The sequence below is a fragment of the Amblyomma mixtum genome, chromosome 3 (genome assembly GCF_055824585.1).
Source record: "Amblyomma mixtum isolate Tamu chromosome 3, ASM5582458v1, whole genome shotgun sequence".
In the NCBI taxonomy this organism is placed as follows: Eukaryota; Metazoa; Arthropoda; class Arachnida; order Ixodida; family Ixodidae; genus Amblyomma; species Amblyomma mixtum.
The window spans coordinates 271,496,004-271,518,693 of NC_143014.1; the positions used below are offsets into that span (position 1 = coordinate 271,496,004).

At 49.0% G+C, this 22,690-nt stretch overlaps 1 protein-coding gene across 1 annotated transcript in view; it reads left to right on the plus strand.

Annotated features, from left to right (window-relative positions):
* LOC149354755 (uncharacterized) overlaps window positions 1-22,690 on the plus strand; it is a 67,230-nt gene that overhangs the window by 39,210 nt on the left and 5,330 nt on the right. Inside the window, exon 11 of the mRNA XM_089583506.1 lies at window positions 16,988-17,096. The gene's annotated coding sequence lies outside the window, so the exon portion shown is untranslated. The remainder of the gene's footprint in view (window positions 1-16,987; window positions 17,097-22,690) is intronic.

A 22,690-nucleotide genomic window follows, 5' to 3' on the forward strand; every position in this document is an offset into this window, starting at 1 on the left:
TGCTTTTGTACCATCTATAGAGGCAGTCAAACTGCTTAGTGAGAAATGTAACTTGTTTCTTTAGCTGCTTAGCATCAGCAGTCAAAGTATGCGGTGTGAATACCTGCACAGCATGGTGGATGCAGGGCCCAAGTACACACAAGAGTGAAAATGACTCAGTGCAAATAATTTTTGCAGCTGAAGCTTCAGAAACATTTTGTAAAAATCAAACAGCTTTAGCAGACCTAAGAGACAAGAAAAATCACGCAGTAAAAAGCAGGAGGGCCACAGAAAAAAAGCTTGCACTCATCAAAAAGTAGGTGCAAGTAGTTCCAACAGAGGACCACAGACGGGTTGGCATCAGGATGAAGTAGCATTTGTAAACAGCAATTTGTCTAAGCTGCATGGTAGCTGCCCTCTACATAAATGCTGTCTTTTGCTTTCTTTCTCGTTGTAAAGTCCATTCCATAGTCGCAGGTGTAGTGACATTTTGCCTGCTTTCTTTGTGCAAATTGTGCTATCCAATCAAAGTTCCCGACCTCTTTGTCATCCTTTTGGTGTCTTTTCATATCCTTGCTTAGTACAGCCCCTGGAAGTACCAAAGGTTATTTTTTCTGAAGTAATGTTCTGCATATGTGTTACTGTACTAAGGCATCAGCAGGTTTTTAGATCCTAGGGTGTGTTTACCATGCGTGTTTACCATCTGCAATGCAGCTCAGATCTCCAAGTATGGGCCTGCTTCCTGTATTATGTTTTTGTATTGTGACATGCTGAATAAGTGTTACGCGTCTGTTAGCCAAGGTACTTTTTGCAGAAAGGCTCACAGATAACTGATGCTATGGAGCATGTGTACAGAAAGTTGATGACAAAAGACAGATAGGTGACACAATCAGTTTCAGGTGGAGATGTTTTGGAAAAAGCAATGAATCATGGAAAAAAATTAATTAAAGCAAAGGGCCAAAAGTGCAATAAAACGAGAAAAAAAAAGCAACTAAAACCAGGAGTGGAACTCTAGGGTACAATGTTTGCAAATGGTTGCCCATCTTGTTTCACCTCTTCATACAAGGCTGGCCAACACTAAGATCTTTTTATTTATTTGGTCATTTTACCCCTAAAGGCCCTCTTTCGAAAGTATCATGTGGGGGATAGTGTACAGGGCGTATAAGGATCAAGAACTCTGACAAAAAAAGAATTGTTTACGTTCTGGAAGGTTGCTTCTGTGAATGTGTAATGGTCAGTTTGCATTATGAGAGTGGAATCGATAGGGCAACAGTGTAGAAATTGATGAGAGTTAGGAACAGCTTAAAAAAATCGAAATGTTCTTTCAAATATTATCACTGACATAGTGCCCTTCATGTCTGGCAAATATTTCTCCTTGCACAGGTGGCAGAAACTCTAAACAACACCCATACAGCACTGAGTAAAATGGGTTGTGTGTTCGATCTTACATTTTGTCATAATGGCCCCAACTGCTCGCAGCTGATTTTTGTTTTATCTTGCCTAGAGGATTTAGGCTGGGCTGTCTTAAATAGGTATAGACAGTGCAGTGCTTGGTTTTCTAATAAATTTAAGACTGGATTTTTTTTTTCATACATTGCTGGCCAGTGATTGATCTCTCTCTGGTGATGCCCCAGTGCATAATCGTGCATCTGTTGTAGTGGGCCTGCAGTGTGTTACAACCATGAAAAAGTTTGCCACTGACCTGCTGCTCACTTTTATTGCTGGAAGACCTGGTACTGCCGCAAGAGGAAGCCCCAGAATAGTCGCTTATCATTATTTGAAAGTAGTAACACATTTTGTTACTCAATATTCTTTTCTTCGTCTTTTAGCACATACATCTGGTTTTTACCTATGCCCAGTTTTCTCCTCACTGATTTTAGGCTACCTCCATTCCTTAGAGAATGCTCGATTTTCTCCATGTTAAACTTTCTTATGTCGGCTACCTTGCGCTTATTTATTCTCCTAGTTCTATCGTGTCTGTGGAGTTAGACGTCCTCATGCTTTGGCGTTTCTTAATCAGATCTTTAGTCTCCTGAGATAGCTTGCTGATATCCTGTCGAACCCTCCTACCACCTACTTCTGCGGCCCACTCTCCAACGATAGCTTTGAGATTATCATTCATTGTTTCAACACTGCGGTCGTCTTCTTCAGTCAAAGCGGAAAATCTGTTCTGAAGCGACATTCTGAATTCCTCTACCTTCCCTCTTAATGCTAACTCGTTAATAGCCTTTCGCTTTGCTAGTTTCCTCCATTCCCTTTTCAAATCTAAGCTAATATGAGACCTTACCATTCTGTGGTCGCTACAACGGACCTTACCGAGGACCTCCACATCCTCTACGATGCCAGGGTGAGCACACAGTATGAAGTCTATTTCATTTTTAGTCTTACCATTGGGGCTCTTCCACGTCCACTTCCTGTTTGCTCGTTTGCGGTAGAAGGTATTCATAATCCATAAATTATTTCTATCAGTGAACTCTACTAATAACTCTCCCCTACTATTCCTAGAACCTGCGCCATAGTCACCTACCACCTGGTCTCCAGCCTGCTTTTACCTACATTCGCATTAAAGTCGCCCATCAGTACAGTGTACTGTGATTTTACTCTGGTGATTGCCGATTCCACATCCTCATAGAAGCTGGTCGTCATGGCTTGATGTAGGCGCGTAGGCCTGCACCACCCTCAGCTTGTATTTCTTATTGAGCCTAATTACGAAAGCTGCCACTCTCTTGTTAATACTGTAAAACTCCTCGATGTTGCCAGCTATATCCTGATTTATGAGGAATCCCACACCTAGTTCTCACCTATCTGCTAAACCATGATAGCACAGTACATGCCCACCCTTTAGTACCGTATACGCCTCATCTCTCCTCCTAACCTCACTAAGCCCTATGACATCCCATTTAATACCGGCTAATTCCTCCAACAGCACTGCTAAGCTAGCCTCACTTGATAAGGTTCTTGCGTTAAACGTTGCCAGGTTCAGTTTCCAATGGCGGCCTGTCCGGAGCCAGAGACAAAGAAGGCAATGTCATTAGCAATATGGATAAGATAGTTAAATTAGCCGAAGAGTCCTACACAAATCTATACAGTAGCGAATGTAATCATCAAGTTAGTGAGGGAGGCAGTCGAGCACAGCAATGGGACATCCCGCCAGTGACGAAGGAGGAAGTAAAGAAAGCCTTAGGAGCAATGCAAAGGGGGAAAGCAGCTGGTGAGGATCAGGTAACAGCAGATTTGTTGAAGGACGGAGGAGAGATTGTGCTACAAAAACTAGCCACACTATATACGCAATGCCTTGTGGCCTCTAGAGTACTAGAAGCTTGGAAGAACGCCAACATTATCTTAATTCATAAGAAAGGAGACATCAAGGACTTGAAGAATTACAGACTGATCAGCTTACTGTCCGTTGCCTACAAGGTATTTACTAAGGTAATCGCTAATGGAGTCAGGAGAACGTTGGACTTCAGTCAACCAAATGATCTGGCAGGCTTTCGTAAAGGATTCTTGGCAATAGACCACATTCACACTATCAATCAGATGATAGAGAAATGCGCAGAATATAACCAACCCCTATATATAGCCTTCATTGATTACGAGAAAGCATTTTACTCAGTGGAAACCTCAGCTGTCATGCAGGCATTGCGAAATCAGGGTGTGGAAGAGTATTATGTGAAAATATTGGAAGATATTTATAACGACTGCACAGCTACTATAGTTCTCCATAAAGTCAGCAATAAAATTCCAATCCGGAAAGGTATCAGGCAGGGAGACACGATCTCGCCAATGCTCTTCACTGCCTGCTTACAGGAGGTATTCCGGGGACTGGAATGGGAACAGTTGGGGATAAGAGTTAATGGAGAATACCTGAGTAATTTGCGATTCGCTGATGATATTGCCTTGCTAAGCGACTCAGGACAAGAACTGCAAAGCATGATCAATCAGTTAGACAGGCAGAGCAGAATGGTGGGGCTAAGAATTAACATGCAGAAAACCAAAGTAATGTTCAACAGCCTAGCAAGGGAACAGCAGTTCGCAATTGGTGGCGAGGTGCTGGAAGTAGTAAGAGAATATGTCTACTTAGGGCAGGTAGTGACCGCTGATCCGGATCATGAGAAGGAAGGAAGGAAAGAGGCTTTAATGGATAATGGAGAGGTCTGCCTGGTTATAGGCCTGGCATGCTACTCCAGGTGAGAATGAAAGAAGAGGGTGAAAAAAAAAAAAGTGATATCAAACATACTCAACACTCACGCACTCTCACACACACAATGATTATCAAAGTATGTTCACTAAACCCGTGTCCCTTAGAAAAACTAAGAGAGCTTTTGTCCCTCGCTCAGCCGAAGTTGCATCAGTCCAGGGTCCAAGGACATGCTCCAGGAGCACGGGGTCGTCCTGACGAAGTCCTAAAGCACCTAACAGTGCCTTGCGATGAGTATTAAAGATTTGGCAGTGGCAAATCAAGTGTTCAATATTGTAGCGTGCAACGCCAAAAAGAACACCCGCGCAGAGCCGAAAAACCTGCGGCGGTCACCCAGTGGTTCGAGCGCGCGCGAGAGAGCCAACCAACTTCTTCCTCTTCTAGCGCATGCACTACTTCTGTCTCTTCTTCGAATGCATGTATCACTGCCCCCTCTTCTGCAGCATCGACACGATGCGGCTAGGAGAGAAAAGTCAGCGAAAGGGTAGAACACAGCTGCAGTGGACCGCAGTTCAGTCAGGTAGCCGGTCGTGGTAAGGCTTCATGCGGACAACGTGTACGACTTCAGTTCGGTGCGACCGGCGCGATGAACAAGCTGTCGGGGCGGGAGCAACTGCATAAGTCACATCACTGATGCGGCGCACTACTTCGTAAGGGCCGAAGTATCGGCGCAGCAGCTTTTCAGAGAGCCCGCGGCGACGAACAGGTACCCAAATCCACACAAGGTCGCCGGGAGCATAACTGACGAAACGGCGTCCACAGTTGTACTTAGTGGCGTCAGCCTCCTGTTGACGGTGGATGCGCAGGCGGGCCAGTTGACGCGCTTCCTCAGCACGCTGAACGAAGGTATCTACGTCGATGTCAGCGTCAGAGTCGCAGTAAGGGTCGACGGGCAACATAGCATCCAACGGAGTGGTCACCTGGCGACCGAAGACAAGCTGAAAGGGGGTCAGTCGGGTTGTTTCCTGCAGGGCGGTGTTGTACGCAAACGTTACGTACGGCAGAATGGCGTCCCAAGTTCGACGCTCGACGTCAACGTACATTGATAGCATGTCGGCTAGTGTGCGGTTGAGTCGCTCTACCAACCCGTTTGTCTGCGGGTGATACGCCATAGCACGTCGGTGGCTCGTGTGCGTCAGAGTCATCACGGACTGGGTTAAGCGGGCCGTGAAAGCAGTTCCCCGGTCAGTAACAACAACGGCGGGTGCTCCATGACGCAAGACAATGTTGTGGACGAAGAACTGCGCCACTTCAGCAGCAGTGCCTTTGGCAAGAGACGTGGTCTCAGCGTACCGTGTGAGGTAGTCAGTCGCAACGACTATCCAACGCTTTCCAGACGAAGACTTCGGAAATGGGCCAAGGAGGTCCATGCCCACTTGATGGAAAGGGGTCTTCGGTGGATCGACGGGGTGAAGAAATCCGGCCGGTTTCAATGGAGGAGTCTTCCGACGTTGGCATTCACGGCATGTTTTGACGTAGGCCCGCACCGATGGGAGTAACCTGGGCCAATAATACTTTTGTCTAATCCGCGCGAGTGTACGGCTGACTCCAAGGTGGCCGGCGGATGGTGCATCATGACAGGCACTCAAGATCTCAGACCGCAGCTGTGATGGTACGACAAGTAGGAACACTTCTTCGCTGTTGGCAAAGTTGCGCTTGTAGAGAACACCAGACCGTAAAGTGAAGGTGTGAAGCCCTCGAAGAAAAACACGCGGAATGGGAGCTTCACTGCCTTCGAGGTAATCGATGAGCGGCGCCAACTCCGTGTCCGCCCTCTGAAGCTGCGCCATTTGGGTGGTACTAACAGAGCCCAGGAAAGGAAAATCATCGGTGGTTTCTTCGGTATTGATTGGGATAGGCGCGCGCGACAGACAATCCGCATCCTGATGCTTGCGGCCAGACTTGTAAACTACTGTTAAGTCGTATTCTTGCAAGCGTAAGCTCCATCTAGCCAAGCGTCCTGAGGGGTCTTTGAGGCTCGCCAGCCAGCATAAGGAGTGGTGGTCGCTTACCACACGGAAGGGTCGTCCGTAGAGGTACGGTCGGAACTTGCAGATGGCCCATATCACTGCAAGACATTCTTTCTCCGTCGTAGAATAATTGGTCTCGGAGCGCGTAAGTGTCCGACTAGCATAACTGATGACCCGTTCTGCACCGTCTTGCCACTGGATCAGTACTGCACCAAGGCCAACATTGCTGGCGTCAGTGTGGATGTCCGTGGCAGCATGCTCGTCGAAATGGCCGAGTATCGGAGTGCTTTGCAGACGGCTGCGAAGCTCGACAAATGCAGCCTCTTCGTCGGTCCCCCAGAGGAAGGGCGTGTCGTCACGGGTCAGTGCGTTCAGCGGTTCCGCGATTTTCGAGAAATCTTGAATAAAGCGCCTATAATAGGAGCACAGGCCTAAAAACCGGCGAACGGCCTTCTTGTCAGTTGGGCGTGGAAAACCTGAGACGGCAGCAGTCTTGTCAGGGTCCGGGCGAACACCTTGTGCGCTGACAACGTGACCAAGAAAGCGAAGTTCCTCAAAGCCAAAATGGCATTTCTCGGCTTTGATGGTGAGTTGCGCGGATTTGAGCGCTTGTAGCACAATGCGCAACCGCTCCAAGTGTTGGTCAAAGGTGGGCGAAAATATAACGACATCGTCCAGGTACACCAGGCAGGACTGCCATTTCAAGCCGGAGAGGACAGTGTCCATCATGCGTTGGAAAGTGGCCGGTGCTGAGCACAGACCAAATGGGAGCACTTTAAACTCATAGAGGCCGTCAGGCGTCACGAAAGCCGTCTTCTCCCGATCTCTCTCGTCCACTTCGATTTGCCAGTACCCGCTTTTAAGATCCAATGACGAGAAGTATCTGGCGTTCCGCAATCGGTCGAGCGCGTCATCTATCCTGGGCAGCGGGTAAACGTCCTTTTTGGTCACGCTGTTAAGTTTCCTGTAGTCCACGCAGAAACGCAGAGTATTGTCCTTCTTTTTGACAAGAACCACAGGCGATGCCCACGGACTGGTGGACGGCTGAATGACATCGTCTGCAAGCATCTCGGCAACCTGATTCTGAATGGCTTCTCTCTCCACCGGGGAAACACGATATGGGCGCTGGCAGACGGGTCGCGTAGTCTCGTCAGTGATGATACGATGCTTGGCGAGTGGAGTTCGGCCGACCTTCGAGCACGTAGCGAAACAGTCCGCAAATTCTGCCAAGAGGGCCGACAGAAGATCCCTCTGAACCGACGGCAAGGCAGGATTTATTCTGACTGACTGAAGAACGTGATGTGGGCCAGCATACTCCGGAGAGGGTCCTCCCACGGTGCACAAACCTGGAACCTCAGCAACGTCGTGGAGGAAGGCAATGGCCATGCCTTTGGCCAGGTGCTGATATTCGTTGGCAAAGTTAGTCAGGAGGACGTGGGTGCGGCCGTCACGTAGTTGGATGAGACCTCTTGCAACGGCAAGTCCCCGCTTAAGCAGCAGTGGACTATGGCTGTCCGCTAGGCCCTCGTAGTCATGAAAGAGGTCGTTCCGCACGAGCACCAGAACACTGCACCGCGGCGGCACCGTGACGTCGTTCTCGACAATGCGCAGAGCGTTGCTGCAGGGGTCGCGGGAGTCAAAGCGCGCCACGGCCTGTTTGGTCGAGAACGTGACACGTGCCTCCTGAAAGTCAATCACAGCGCCGTTCGACTGCAGGAAGTCGATCCCCAGAATCAAGTCTCTGGAACACTCGGGGAGTACGACAAATTCACCAACGTACGTAAAACCACTAATCCCAACTCTAGCCGTGCACTTGCCCACAGGGGAAATTAGGTGGCCACCAGCGGTGCGAATGGGGGTCCGTCCCCGTCCATGGTGTCAGAACCTTCTTAAGTTCTCCAGCGAAGGCACGGCTCATAACAGAGTAATCAGCACCGGTATCGAGCAGCGCGGTAATGTCAGTGCCATCAATTGTCACACGCAAATCGGATGCAGCGTATCTGATACTGTCGCTGCCTATCTCTGTCCGGGTATCGTCGGCTCGAGGGTTCCGCGATGGAGGATCTTGACACGTCCCGACGTCAGCGCCCTTGCCTCCAGAGGTCGCTGGTGTTAGTTTTCCCGACGCGGACTCGGCGAGCGACGGCCAGCAGAGCTACTCTGGCGGCCAGGGCTGGAAGAGCGATAACGGAGAGGCGAAGGGGAACGGGACTCGCGCCTTCCAGAGTAGGCAGGGTTCTGGCGTGCCCAGAGATGCTGTGCAATCTCATGCGGTCGTTCGCCGTTCTGAGGGCAGGGTGCGTCGGGATGGAAACCGCGAAGGCCCACTTGGCGGTACGGACAGGCGCGGTAGAGGTGACCAGGCTCCCCACAGTGGTAGCAGAGAGGCCTGCGGTCTGGTGTACGCCACAAATCCGACTTGCGAGGGCGTGGCCCAGCTGTAGCAGATGCGGTTGCAGAATACGTGGCGATGTTACTCACGGAGGTCGACGGGGTCACACCGTAGCCAGGCACGCTTGCGTGACATGTGCCGATGTTGCTCACGCCAGGCGTTGGGGTAATGGGACCGTAGCCTGTCGTGCGACGTACAACAGATGCGTACGTGGGTCGGTCATCGAACCGGGATGGCGCTTCGGGGACAGGAGGTGCCTGCGCAGCCTGTCGCACCTCGTCCCTGACAACTTCGGACAGCGCTGACAGCGGCGCAGGTGCAACCTGAGGCAGATGGATCCGTTGCAGTTCCTCCCGGACAACGGAGCGAATTAGTTCACGCAGGGTGTCTGCACTGCCGCCGAGACACGACGAAAAGCCTTCGGGCACCATGCAGTTGATGTTCCGGTTGTACTGGCGGGCCCGTTGTTGCAGCGTCGTCTCCATCGTGGTCGCCTCGGTTAGAAATTCCGCCACCGTGCGGGGTGGGCTGCGCACGAGGCCCGCGAACAGCTCCTGCTTAACCCCACGCATGAGATGGCGCAGCTTCTTCTCCTCTGTCATGTTGGGGTCGGCGCGCTTGAAAAGACGGGCCATGTCTTCGGTGTACATGCGCACGCTTTCGTTCGTGCGCTGATTTCGGGAGTGCAGCGCAGCTTCAGCCTTCTCCCGGCGGTCAGCGTTGGGGAACGTAGCCAGGAGACTCCGGCAAAACGTCTCCCAGGTGGGAAGTGTAGCCTCGTGGTTTTCAAACCACGTCCGAGCAGACTCTTCCAGGGCAAAGTAGACGTTATTCAGCTTGCGCTCGTCGCACCAGCCGTTGTAGCGTGCGACCCGCTCGAACGTCTCCAGCCAGTCCTCAGCGTCTTCGAACGTCTCCAGCCAGTCCTCAGCGTCTTCGAACACGTCACCGTGAAAAGATGGCGGTGTTCGCGGTGGGTGGCAAAGGATCGGCGCCAGGGGCCTGGTGTCAGCGGCCATGGCAGTTGGACTCGACGGTAGAGGCTGGATCGGCGGCTGGGTCCTGGTGTCAGTGGCCATGTCAGTTGGACTCGGCGGTCGAGGCTGCGTCGTCCTTGTTGGCGGGGGAAGGGGCCCAAATTCAGGCGACTCTCCGCGGAGACGGCGGCTGGGTCGCTGGTGAACCGGTGTGAGGTCCGTAGTGACGCTGTACGGAGTTTGCAGGTCGGGAAGCGTACCCAGCACTGCTCCACCAAACTGTAGCGTGCAACGCCAAAAAGAACACCCGCGCAGAGCCGAAAAACCTGCGGCGGTCACCCAGTGGTTCGAGCGCGCGCGAGAGAGCCAACCAACTTCTTCCTCTTCTAGCGCATGCACTACTTCTGTCTCTTCTTCGAATGCATGTATCAATATCTTCGCGCACACCACATGTCGGGCACAGAGGGCTACTTGATACACCAATTTTATGAAGATAGAATTTAGAAAAGACAACGTCCAGACGAATTCGGTGCAGGCAATTACAGTCACGTCTATTTAAATTCCGGGGCATGCGGAATTCACAAACGGGGTCAATGCGAAAGAGGGGTCTGTATTGACGCCGCGGATCACACCACAAAGAGCATTGCGTCTGCCAGGCTTTAGTAGCGAGAAGTCTCGCGCCATCACTACGGGAAAAGGGTATCGGTAGAACCAAGGAGGTGTCGCCATGCGCTGATCTTGCTGCACCGTCAGCACGATCATTGCCTGCGAGGCCACAGTGAGCGGGTAACCACTGAAGCACAACACGGTGACGTAACTCACAGGCCTCTGTGTGACCTATTCAAGTCATCGACGATCTGTTCTTGAAGGCTTCCTGGTGAATTTATCGCCTGTAGTGCAGCGCGAGAGTCACTGAAGACAACCCACGCTGTTGGCAGTTGTTGTAGGATGTAAGTAAATGCAACACGCAGAGCAGCCAGCTCGGTAGCAGTAGTCGAGGTGCGGTGACTGAGTATCGCTGAAATTGTGGTGTATGTCGACGGAATCCAGACGCCAATCGCAGATGACAAGGACGTGATAGAGCCATCAGTGTAGATGTGACGGTACGCATTGTAGCAACTATGAATGTGCTCAAGCGCAAAGTATTTAAGTGCAGGATTGGGGGTGTTTGTTTTTCTTTTAATGCCAGGGATTGTGATCTTAATTTGCCATGCTGCATACCTCCAAGGTGCGGTGGAGGTTGTGACAGGACGCTGGTACTGTGATGGGAGAATGTTAGAAATTTCCTCCATGCAGTACTCAGCGAGTGGGTGGTTTGGTACACGAGCCACAAACCGCACCTGGGCACGAAGGAGCTCCTGGGTTAAAAGCACTGATGCCGATAGACGTCTGCTCTCAGCTAGAGTACCCATTGTGGAGGTGTTTTTGGGAAGGCCGAGACAGATTCGCAAGGCTTTAGCTTGCATGGCTTCAAGGATTTTAATATTGGTTTGCGAAATACCCTCCAGAGCTGGGAGACTGTAGCACAGAAGGCCTTCACAGAGGGCTCCATACAGTCTAAGTAATCATGGTGTCGAACAGCCTGTTCTGCTGGTGGAGAGCATACGAAAAATAGAGGCGTAAGAGCAGAGCTTGACTTTCATCTGTTGTACATGTGGGGACCATGACAGTGACCTGTCAAACGTTACCCCCAGAAATTTATGGGTTGTGACGTACGGTATTGGAGTACCACCAACTTTTAGCCCGTAGCGCGAAAGATCACGCCTTGAAAATGCAATTGCTGAGCTTTTATCGGACGAGATGGCGAGACCGCGCTTGCTTAAGAACGATTCAATGGAGCCTATTGCCCTCTGTAGACGGGCATGCACAATGCGCCTATTGCGTCCGGAACACCATATACAGATGTCATCTGCATAAAGGGAGATTTCAACTGTCGGTGGCAAGCATTTTTCCAAGCCAACAAGTGAGAGATTGAAAAGGGTGGGACTTAGTATACCCCCCTGAGGTACTCCGCGAGATATTTGATGCGGAGCTGTGTCACCTTCACATGTTGACATAAAAATCGATCTCTCATGAAGATAGTCACGCAGCCAGTTATACATTCGTCCAGTAATGCCAATTGATTGTAAAGCTGAGTGAATTGCCTCATGTGTGACGTTGTCAAATGCTCCCTTCACGTCAAGAAACACTGCAATGGTCATAGCCCGCACTGCTTTGCTGCATTTGACACAATTGGCAAGGGCAATAACATTGTCAATGCTGCTGCGTCCTTTTCGAAAACCAGACATGGTCGGAGGATAAATTCCCCTGTTCTTCAGGTCCCAGGTTAAACGGGAGTGAACCATTTTCTCCATCAACTTCCCGACGCAACTTAGAAGGGCTATAGGACGATAGGCGTTTAAGTCAGTTGATGGTTTTCCAGGCTTGAGGATGGGTATGACACACGCACGCTTCCAACACGTTTCAAGGCGGCCGAACTCCCAGGAGATGTTATAAACTGCAAGGAGTTGAACCTTGGCGCTAGTTGTCAGGTGAGAGAGGGTAGTGTAGCTTATGCCATCTGGTCCAGGGCAGGATCTTCTATTGGTAGTTGCCAGAGCCACATGAAGTTCATCCATAGTGAACGGTTCGTCAAGGAGGGCGGTGTTAGGTGAAGAGATAAATCTTTGGGGAGATAGTGGCACCGATACGGCTGATGAACGAGCAATTATCTTAGAACAGAGAGCCTCTGCTGCGTCGAGACGAGAAATATTCGCATTCAGAGCTACGCACTCAAAAGGATTTAATGGTGCCGGCTGACTACTGAGGCTGCGCACAATGCTCCAAATCTTCGAAAGGGGCTTTCTGGGATCGAGCTTTGCGCAGAAAGATCGCCATTCCCGTCTTGCGAGTTTGTCCAAATGGCGCTGAACGTGTTTCTGTGCACGCCTAGCAACGCTGATGTCTTCTCTGTTATTGGTCCTGAGTGCTCGTCTCTCTGCTCTGCGGCGAATTGCTCGAAGTCGCTCATATTCAGCATCTACACTTGAGTACACTGTTGGTAAGGTTACAACTTTAGTGCTGGTCGTTTTAGCACGTGCTACAGCATCAATAAAGTTTTCATAATCAAGGTGGGAGAGCTGCAATTTATCTACTGTGTCAGAGAAAACATCCCAATTCGTGTAGCGTACCTTACGCCGCTCGGAACGTAAAAAAGCACCACCAACCTTAATATACGTAGGTAGATGATCGCTGCCATGAGTTTCTATGTCTACATTCCAAGTTGCTGAAGACGACAGATGCGCAGAAATCATAGAAATGTCAAGGGCACTGGACCTTGCAGGGAAATAACTAGAAGAATAAGAATGGGGTGGAGCGCATATGGCAGGTTCTCTCAGACCATGAATGGTAGTTTACCAATATCCCTCAAGAGAAAAGTATACAATAGCGGTATCTTACTGGTACTCACCTATGGGGCAGAAACATGCAGGCTAACAAAGAGGGTTCAACTTAAGTTAAGAACAACGCAGCGAGGTATGGAAAGGAAAATGATAGGTGTAACGTTAAGAGATCGGAAGAGGGCAGAGTGGGTGAGAGAACAAACGCGGGTTAATGACATCCTAGTTGAAATCAAGAGGAAGAAATGGGCTTGGGCAGGGCATGTAATGCGAAGGCAAGATAACCGCTGGTCCTTAAGGGTAACGGAGTGGATTCCAAGAGAAAGCAAACGTAGCAGGGGACAGCAGTTAGTTAGGTGGGCAGATGAGGTTAAGAAGTTTGCGAGGATACAGTGGCCGCAACTGGTAAAGGACGAGGTTAATTGGAGAGACATGGGAGAGGCCTTTGCCCTGCAGTGGGTGTAGTCAGGCTAATGATGACGATGATACTTTTCATAACTCACCTCTTACCATAAAACACTATGAATGGGTTGCCACCAGACCTACCACACTTGACGCGCTAGCTTGCTTGAGCAGATATCTGGCCACGTGCAAGTTTTTTTTTTACCAGAGCATTGTTTCAAGAGAGTTCAGACTAAATTAACAGCACTCCTATCGATCTGCTGTGCTCACTGAGGTGTCAACACCTACAGAAAGGAAATGTGGCTGCCTGCTCAGAATTCCCCATATAAAGCTCTAATCTGAAATTTTTCACATAACAGCGAGACGCTGGGGCTCGCGTTACGCATTTGTTTGGCAGTTGCATTCATAGTCAAAGCTCCTTGATGCACACAAACAGTTTGTGCTTAATCGTTCATAATTGCTGTAAACCATTAGCAGTCCTTTTTTATTTTCTTCCTCTGTCTGCTTAGTTTAATTTAGCTGTAATTTGTTGCTTCTTCCAAATTACCTTCTTTGATTAGCACAAGTATCTTCTTTCTACTGTCATCTATCCTTGCCCTTCAAAAAATGAGCCCACTGCAACTCGTCCAGCCCTCAAGTCTTCATTACTCGCACGTGTTTGCTGTGTATGAAGTGCATTGAAGTTGTTGGGCTGTATTGCTTGTACGAAACATCATTAGTGTAGCATTCCTCAAGGTAGAATTTGTTTGCTTTTCTTTTCAAAATGTGCATGCTGCTTTTTGCCTTACTTTGGAAGGACATTGTACATGGTAGTGGTATGCGCAGGTGGTTCTGTTGTGTGTTGCTGCATTGTTGGCCGGTCATTTCATGGAGTTTTTGTAATGTAATGCTACAGTTGCTTAGTGTCAGCCACTTATTTATGCTATCTACCTGAGGATGTCTTGCAATTATTGTGCTGTGGTGCTGATGAGTAATGAAGTGGTGAGACAATCAGGTGCTTTTCCCTTCAATCCTTTCAGTGTTAGGATTTATTTTAGTAATGCCACACAATCCCGCATTGGATTAAGTAAAAGTACTCAATATTATAATGACTGTGTTGTGACCAGTACATTCTGAGCTGCACCACCTTACCATGAATGGCACAAGCTAAGCTAATAAGGACATAGCAATGGATTCTGAAGGTTTTAACTTGCCTGTGCTATGGAAACACTTTTAGTACTCCGCTCTTAGTCCTACAGTGATATTTAGGGGACTGCACCAAGGTGGAGGAGAATTTTGCTTAGAAAGTAGTTGCTTATTGACATCCTACAGAGTGTAGCCATACAGCTGCATAGGAAAGCTATAAAGCTTTCTTGGGAAGCTTTGCATTTGAATAAAATTATGTCCTGGTTCAATAATTGAGCCCTGACCTCCGCTGTACTGTGACAGCCATTCTACAAACTAAGAGGTGGCAGTGTGTCCGCGGTAAAGACTTGAAGCCAACCAATGAGGCACACTATCCTCATTGCCCATGTGCACCCAATGGATAAGATGAGGCAGCTTAACAGCCAAGCTGTCTCTGTGCAGCTGGAGGCCTTCGTGCCTGACGAAATCACTACTGCACTGTAGCACTAGACATCTACGATACGGCTATCCTGGAGTCACTCAGGACCACCTCTGAGCATGAGTGCATCGCTGTGTAGACATTCATCCCGCTCAGTAAGGAGTCTTATGACGTCATTTGTTATGTCAACATGGCATTACGGACGCAAGTTTGCTTGTAGTCATGAAGGCAGCGAAAGAAGGCATCGTATTTCTTGGGATTCATCATCTGGGCAGTTCACGTTGCATCAAAATTGTCTTCCAAAGAGACTGTTCCCTGTCACATGTAAACGTTTGCACCATTGTACCTTCATGAAAAAGAAGCTTTTCACTGTCGCTGCCTAAGATTTGTGGGCGGAAAATCATGGTGGTCGTTGACCAGGCTAGTGCTGGAGATATACAGAGTGCTTTTTTTTGGGATTCTTGTAGTATATGTGCCTGCAATTTTAAACATACGAGGTCTGTTAGAAAAGTATCCGACTTTATTTTTTTTTTTGCGAACACCTGATGGATATAAAACAAGCGCGCTTGCATCAGCTGACCTTGAACCTTCGTGTGCATGCACGAATTTTTTCCCGCCTACCGATAGCGTCAGTCGCTGGGACGCTGCGTTTGAGTGAGGCAGTGCACAGTGCTCTCGTCGGTTTTTTATTGCAAGGAAAATGGCGGAGTGACTGGAGCAGCGCTACTGCATCGAATTTTGCCATAAACTGGGCGACAGCCAAGTGGAAACCATTCGGAATATTCAAACGGCTTTCGGTGACGATGCTATGAGCAGCACAAAGATTAAGCAGTGGTAAAATTGGTTTAAAGATGGCCGCACATCGGTGGAGAGCGAGGCACGCTTCGATCAGCCATCAACATGCCGAAATGACCAGGTCATTGCCGAAGTGAACGCTGTGGTGATGCAAGACCATCGTGTGACTATCCGAGAAGTTGTGGAAGAGGTGGACATGAGTAATTTTTCTGCACATTCTGTTATCACCGAAGATTTGGCCATAGAGAGAGTTGCAGCGAAATTCGTGCCGAAGCTGCTCAGGGTGGAGCAAAACCAGCTTCGTGTTGAAGTCTCACAGGACATGCTGGATTCCACAAACAGTGACCCCGACTTCATCGACACCATAATCACTGGTGACGAGTCTTGGGTGTACGGTTATGACCCGGAAACCAAATCCCAGTCGTCACAGTTGAAGCATTCCACGTCACCAAGACCAAAGAAGGCCCGCCAAGTGTGCAGCAATGTGAAAGTGATGCTGACTGCTCTCTTTGACTCCCTCTGTGTGGCACGCCAAGAGTACGCACCCCAAAGGGTCAAACAATGACCAAAGAGTACTAGAGGGATGTCCTCCGTCGCCTACGTAGCGCTGTGCGGCGCAAGAAACCGGAGTTGAGGTCAACAGTAAAGTGGCGCATCCATCACGACAATGCTCCTGCACATTCCTCGCACTTGATTCAGACTTTTTTGGCGAAAAACCAGACTCCTGTAGTTCAACAGGCTATTTACTCATCTGATATGGCCCCCTGCGACTTCTGGCTGTTTCCCAAAATCAAGAGGCCATTGAAAGGAGCGCGATTTCAGACAAGAGAAGACATTATGGCTGCAACAACAGCTGAGCTAAACTCCATTCCGAAAGGGGCCTTTTCGGAATACTTCCACCAATGGCAGCACCGCTGGGAGGAGTGTGTGGAGTCCCAAGTAGACTACTTTCAAGGTGACTAGGCTTGCAACGCTCCAGTTATGCCAGTTTTTTTTTCTTCGGCCAAAGGTCGGATACTTTTCTAACAGACCTCGTATGCATGAATAACTTGCATGTCTCCAGAGCATTCAAGGTCATGCCCTTCGCACATGAATAGGTCACTGTCTGAGTTCAACTGTCCTTGGCCTAGTTCATCCTTAGAGAAAAAAACATCAAGGCACTCTTCTAATACCTAAATACACAGGCTTGAGCAAAAGACTTTAGATGATCTGTGCTTTGTTGAACTGATGGCTGCACGGACACAAGTGTTCTGCTCTTCCCTTCCTCTTCCTTTATCCTCATCCCCATGTGCAGGGTAGCAAACTGGGCATTGCCTGGTTAACCTCCTTGCCTTTCCTGTCCTCCTCCTACCAGGTGGGCTAATTGGGACGGCTAGCAGGTGGCAGGGCGAGGCCGAGTGGATCAATTTGAATTGGCAACACTGTTATTCCAATCCGCTTTGTTGCTGTAACGCTGTGCTCAGGTAGGTGTCAGTCAGCAATTACTCCCAACCTTAAACTTTATTTGGTGGTAGAGCTCCCAGCACCTGCACTGCAGCACACTTATGAGCTCTTTGTGTTGCGAATTTTTGGTTGTGTCAAGGACTTGCAACAGATGGCTAGTCGGATGCTTCCTGCTTTTTATGAGTATTTTACGAACTGAAGGTATCTGGTTCATACAGGATAAAGGAAATGTCATTACTGCAGTGTAGTCAAGGTTAAGCACTACATGTATGCAGCTAGCAGTTGCCTTCTTCAGTGCTGAATGCATCGCACTTTCTTGTGGGTTCCATTTTTAAGTCTGTCAGTATAATATAAAAATTATTTCAACAGTGTGTTCTATCTATGGATTCCCTGTCCTTTGTCATTGGTTGAATTGATGCCATGCCCTGGGCTTCAAGCACTTATAAAGAGCAAATGTGGAGCAGGAAATTGCTTCAGCCAATTATGGACAGGAAATTCTGAAATGGAATGAATTTGGTTTTGGGGTCGTTCTGTTGTACAGACTCCGAGTTTGTTCTGCTATTGCAGCAGCAGTGGCATGCATCATAGTGTAATTCACTAACATGTCTAGTGAATGCTCCTAATAAAACTACCTTTTTCCAACTTAAAACAGTGCGCAGGGACAGGACACAGTCAAGAAACACACAGACACAGCACTGACTGACAACTGAGGAATTTACTGCTTTGCTTGCAATAAATACAGAAATTATCGTCTAAAATACAAAGAAAGCCTTGAAATCGTCATTTTGTCACTTCTGTCGTCATTGCTTGTCCAGATAACCCATTTCTTTTTTCGTCAACGTTAGTGATGGTGTGCTTACGCAGGTGGAACGATTCTTCTGAATGATGAACGCTTCGTATATCTCTCGCATGAGCTTTCGGGGGTATCTTCTCAGAATCTTGCAGCGTCGAAAGTGTGGAATGCATTCGCAGTCCGACACGTGTCCCGCTAGCTTGCTGCCATATCCTTTTTCGATGTTGCCGACGTGTTCCATGAGACGTATGTTGACGCAGCGTCCTGACTGCCCGACATATGACGCCCCGCATGACAAGGGGATCTTATAAACTACATCACTGTCGCATTCGGTGAATTTGTCTTTGTGCTTTGTTTTACAACGTGCTGTTTTTTCAGCGCCTTGGTTGACCATTTTGCACAACTTGGATAATTTGCTGGGCGCATTGAAAACTAAGTCCACTCCAGCTCGCGCCACCACTTTCTTTAGTGCGTGGCTGACACCGTGGACATATGGCATGACGGCTACCTTCCGCTCTACTTTTTGAGGCTTCTTGGGGTTCGGTCGCCGGAACTCTTTCAGTAACTTGAAGCCAAGGCTACAGATGAGGTCGTCCGGGAAACCAGCTTCACGTAACCGTGTCAGCTGTGTCTGGACGCTTTGCTGCTGACGGTGAATGCAGGATCTATTCACGGCACTCCTCAATGCGCCTGTGGCCACAGCTCTTTTTACCAGTTTCGAGTGCGCCGATGAATATGGTAGCAGGCCTTTTTTTGACCGCGGTGCATAACACCAGCACAGATGGGCTTCTTCGACGAATAGTCGTAGATCAAGGAACTGAAGCTGATTCTCCGTCGGTAATTCTTTGGTCAGTTCAAGGTCAGCAAGACCTTCACAGAAGATCTTGAAGATGCCGTCGACAACGTCCTTGTGCTGCTCCTTGTTTGGAAGCTTGTGGATAACAAGGAAGTCGTCCACAAACCGGAATGTCCTCACGACAGTGGTATTAGCCAGAGTTTCTTGTAGTTGACGGTCTCGGCGAGCTAGCAGAAGGTCACTGAGAATTGGTGCAACGCACGAACCAATGCATACGCCTTGCCGTTGGATGTATAGGTCATCATTATGCTTTACAAATGTCGAACGTAGATAGAAGGCCAGCAACTCAAGGAATCTATCCGCATTGATTCCGCATTCATTCTGGAACCTTACAGTTCCCATGGCATCGATTCCTTCTCTCACTGTCTCAAACAAGGCAGCATGTGGCAGAGTGTAATAAAGATCTTTGATGTCTATTGAGAAGACACTCACTTTTTCCTGGCAGCCGTTCATGAGAAATGCGGAAACTTCTTCTGCCTTCTTGACAAGGAAAGGGTCTTCGACGGCGAGGAAGGAGAGCGATTCTTGCAGGTATCGTCCCAAGGGTTGCTGCCACGTTCCTCTTTCAGACACAATTACTCTGAAAGGGCAGTCATCTTTGTGGGTTTTTGCCGTGAAGAAGGCATTCAGGCATAAGCCCTCACTGTTCTTCACAGCTAGTCCTAGTTTTGTCAAGTTGTTGGCTTCACACAGTTTTAGGGCTTCGTTCCTTACTTTTTGGGGTTTAATCTTGTTCAGTTTGCGGAAGTTCTTTGCGATGGCCTGGCTTGCCTTCTCGCCAAAGGAAGCTGACGACATGACGACAAATCCTCCTTCTTTATCCGACAATAGAAGGCTGAGGTCCGCCTCCTGTAAAGACTTGGCCGTCTTGTCAAGGCGTGGAAAGGCTCTTTTCTTCGAGGCTCGACTTAAAACGTCTACCCCTTCGCTTATGCACCTGCTTACTTCTTCATCATCTCCTTTGCCGGCACTACTCCTCAAAAAGGAGAGCAGCTGAACTTTGTCCAGACGAGGTTCCATGCAAAACTTCGGTCCCAGTTCAAGCACTTGGCTTGCCTGGAGAGGCACTTGCGTGTTTCCAAGGACATGGAGTGTCTGCTTCGGAGGGGAGCGAGTGCCCTGTTTTGGAATTGATGCCAACACCTTTTTCCACAAAAAGTCCGTTACCTGTGACGCCGTCCGAAGGGCTAATTGCAGCCTTCTGGCCCCGCCGTCAGGCGGCGATTCTCGAAGGCAAGCGATCTTGAGGCAATCTTTGAAATATTCCACTTGGTGCCAGGCCTCCGAACGGAGCAACCGGCACAGCCTGATGCCATGCTTGCTTGAAGGAGGTAGTGGTCCTACCAACCATTGTAGGTCAGGCGGAATGTATCGATGCTTGATGGAATAAGAGTAAAAGCGAGCTCTGCACGTTGCTGCTACGACCAAGGAAGAGCAGGCTGAGCAGGAAGAGCAGGCAGAGCTTGCTTTTACTCTTATTCCATCAAGCATCGATACATTCCGCCTGACCTACAATGGTTGGTAGGACCACTACCTCCTTCAAGCAAGCATGGCATCAGGCTGTGCCGGTTGCTCCGTTCGGAGGCCTGGCACCAAGTGGAATATTTCAAAGATTGCCTCAAGATCGCTTGCCTTCGAGAATCGCCGCCTGACGGCGGGGCCAGAAGGCTGCAATTAGCCCTTCGGACGGCGTCACAGGTAACGGACTTTTTGTGGAAAAAGGTGTTGGCATCAATTCCAAAACAGGGCACTCGCTCCCCTCCGAAGCAGACACTCCATGTCCTTGGAAACACGCAAGTGCCTCTCCAGGCAAGCCAAGTGCTTGAACTGGGACCGAAGTTTTGCATGGAACCTCGTCTGGACAAAGTTCAGCTGCTCTCCTTTTTGAGGAGTAGTGCCGGCAAAGGAGATGATGAAGAAGTAAGCAGGTGCATAAGCGAAGGGGTAGACGTTTTAAGTCGAGCCTCGAAGAAAAGAGCCTTTCCACGCCTTGACAAGACGGCCAAGTCTTTACAGGAGGCGGACCTCAGCCTTCTATTGTCGGATAAAGAAGGAGGATTTGTCGTCATGTCGTCAGCTTCCTTTGGCGAGAAGGCAAGCCAGGCCATCGCAAAGAACTTCCGCAAACTGAACAAGATTAAACCCCAAAAAGTAAGGAACGAAGCCCTAAAACTGTGTGAAGCCAACAACTTGACAAAACTAGGACTAGCTGTGAAGAACAGTGAGGGCTTATGCCTGAATGCCTTCTTCACGGCAAAAACCCACAAAGATGACTGCCCTTTCAGAGTAATTGTGTCTGAAAGAGGAACGTGGCAGCAACCCTTGGGACGATACCTGCAAGAATCGCTCTCCTTCCTCGCCGTCGAAGACCCTTTCCTTGTCAAGAAGGCAGAAGAAGTTTCCGCATTTCTCATGAACGGCTGCCAGGAAAAAGTGAGTGTCTTCTCAATAGACATCAAAGATCTTTATTACACTCTGCCACATGCTGCCTTGTTTGAGACAGTGAGAGAAGGAATCGATGCCATGGGAACTGTAAGGTTCCAGAATGAATGCGGAATCAATGCGGATAGATTCCTTGAGTTGCTGGCCTTCTATCTACGTTCGACATTTGTAAAGCATAATGATGACCTATACATCCAACGGCAAGGCGTATGCATTGGTTCGTGCGTTGCACCAATTCTCAGTGACCTTCTGCTAGCTCGCCGAGACCGTCAACTACAAGAAACTCTGGCTAATACCACTGTCGTGAGGACATTCCGGTTTGTGGACGACTTCCTTGTTATCCACAAGCTTCCAAACAAGGAGCAGCACAAGGACGTTGTCGACGGCATCTTCAAGATCTTCTGTGAAGGTCTTGCTGACCTTGAACTGACCAAAGAATTACCGACGGAGAATCAGCTTCAGTTCCTTGATCTACGACTATTCGTCGAAGAAGCCCATCTGTGCTGGTGTTATGCACCGCGGTCAAAAAAAGGCCTGCTACCATATTCATCGGCGCACTCGAAACTGGTAAAAAGAGCTGTGGCCACAGGCGCATTGAGGAGTGCCGTGAATAGATCCTGCATTCACCGTCAGCAGCAAAGCGTCCAGACACAGCTGACACGGTTACGTGAAGCTGGTTTCCCGGACGACCTCATCTGTAGCCTTGGCTTCAAGTTACTGAAAGAGTTCCGGCGACCGAACCCCAAGAAGCCTCAAAAAGTAGAGCGGAAGGTAGCCGTCATGCCATATGTCCACGGTGTCAGCCACGCACTAAAGAAAGTGGTGGCGCGAGCTGGAGTGGACTTAGTTTTCAATGCGCCCAGCAAATTATCCAAGTTGTGCAAAATGGTCAACCAAGGCGCTGAAAAAACAGCACGTTGTAAAACAAAGCACAAAGACAAATTCACCGAATGCGACAGTGATGTAGTTTATAAGATCCCCTTGTCATGCGGGGCGTCATATGTCGGGCAGTCAGGACGCTGCGTCAACATACGTCTCATGGAACACGTCGGCAACATCGAAAAAGGATATGGCAGCAAGCTAGCGGGACACGTGTCGGACTGCGAATGCATTCCACACTTTCGACGCTGCAAGATTCTGAGAAGATACCCCCGAAAGCTCATGCGAGAGATATACGAAGCGTTCATCATTCAGAAGAATCGTTCCACCTGCGTAAGCACACCATCACTAACGTTGACGAAAAAAGAAATGGGTTATCTGGACAAGCAATGACGACAGAAGTGACAAAATGACGATTTCAAGGCTTTCTTTGTATTTTAGACGATAATTTCTGTATTTATTGCAAGCAAAGCAGTAAATTCCTCAGTTGTCAGTCAGTGCTGTGTCTGTGTGTTTCTTGACTGTGTCCTGTCCCTGCGCACTGTTTTAAGTTGAAAAATGAACCAACTGGCCCCGCTACTTCCCATGATAAAACTACCTTGCAGAACGAGAATAAGTGATTCACTAATTTTCTATGCTTTGCT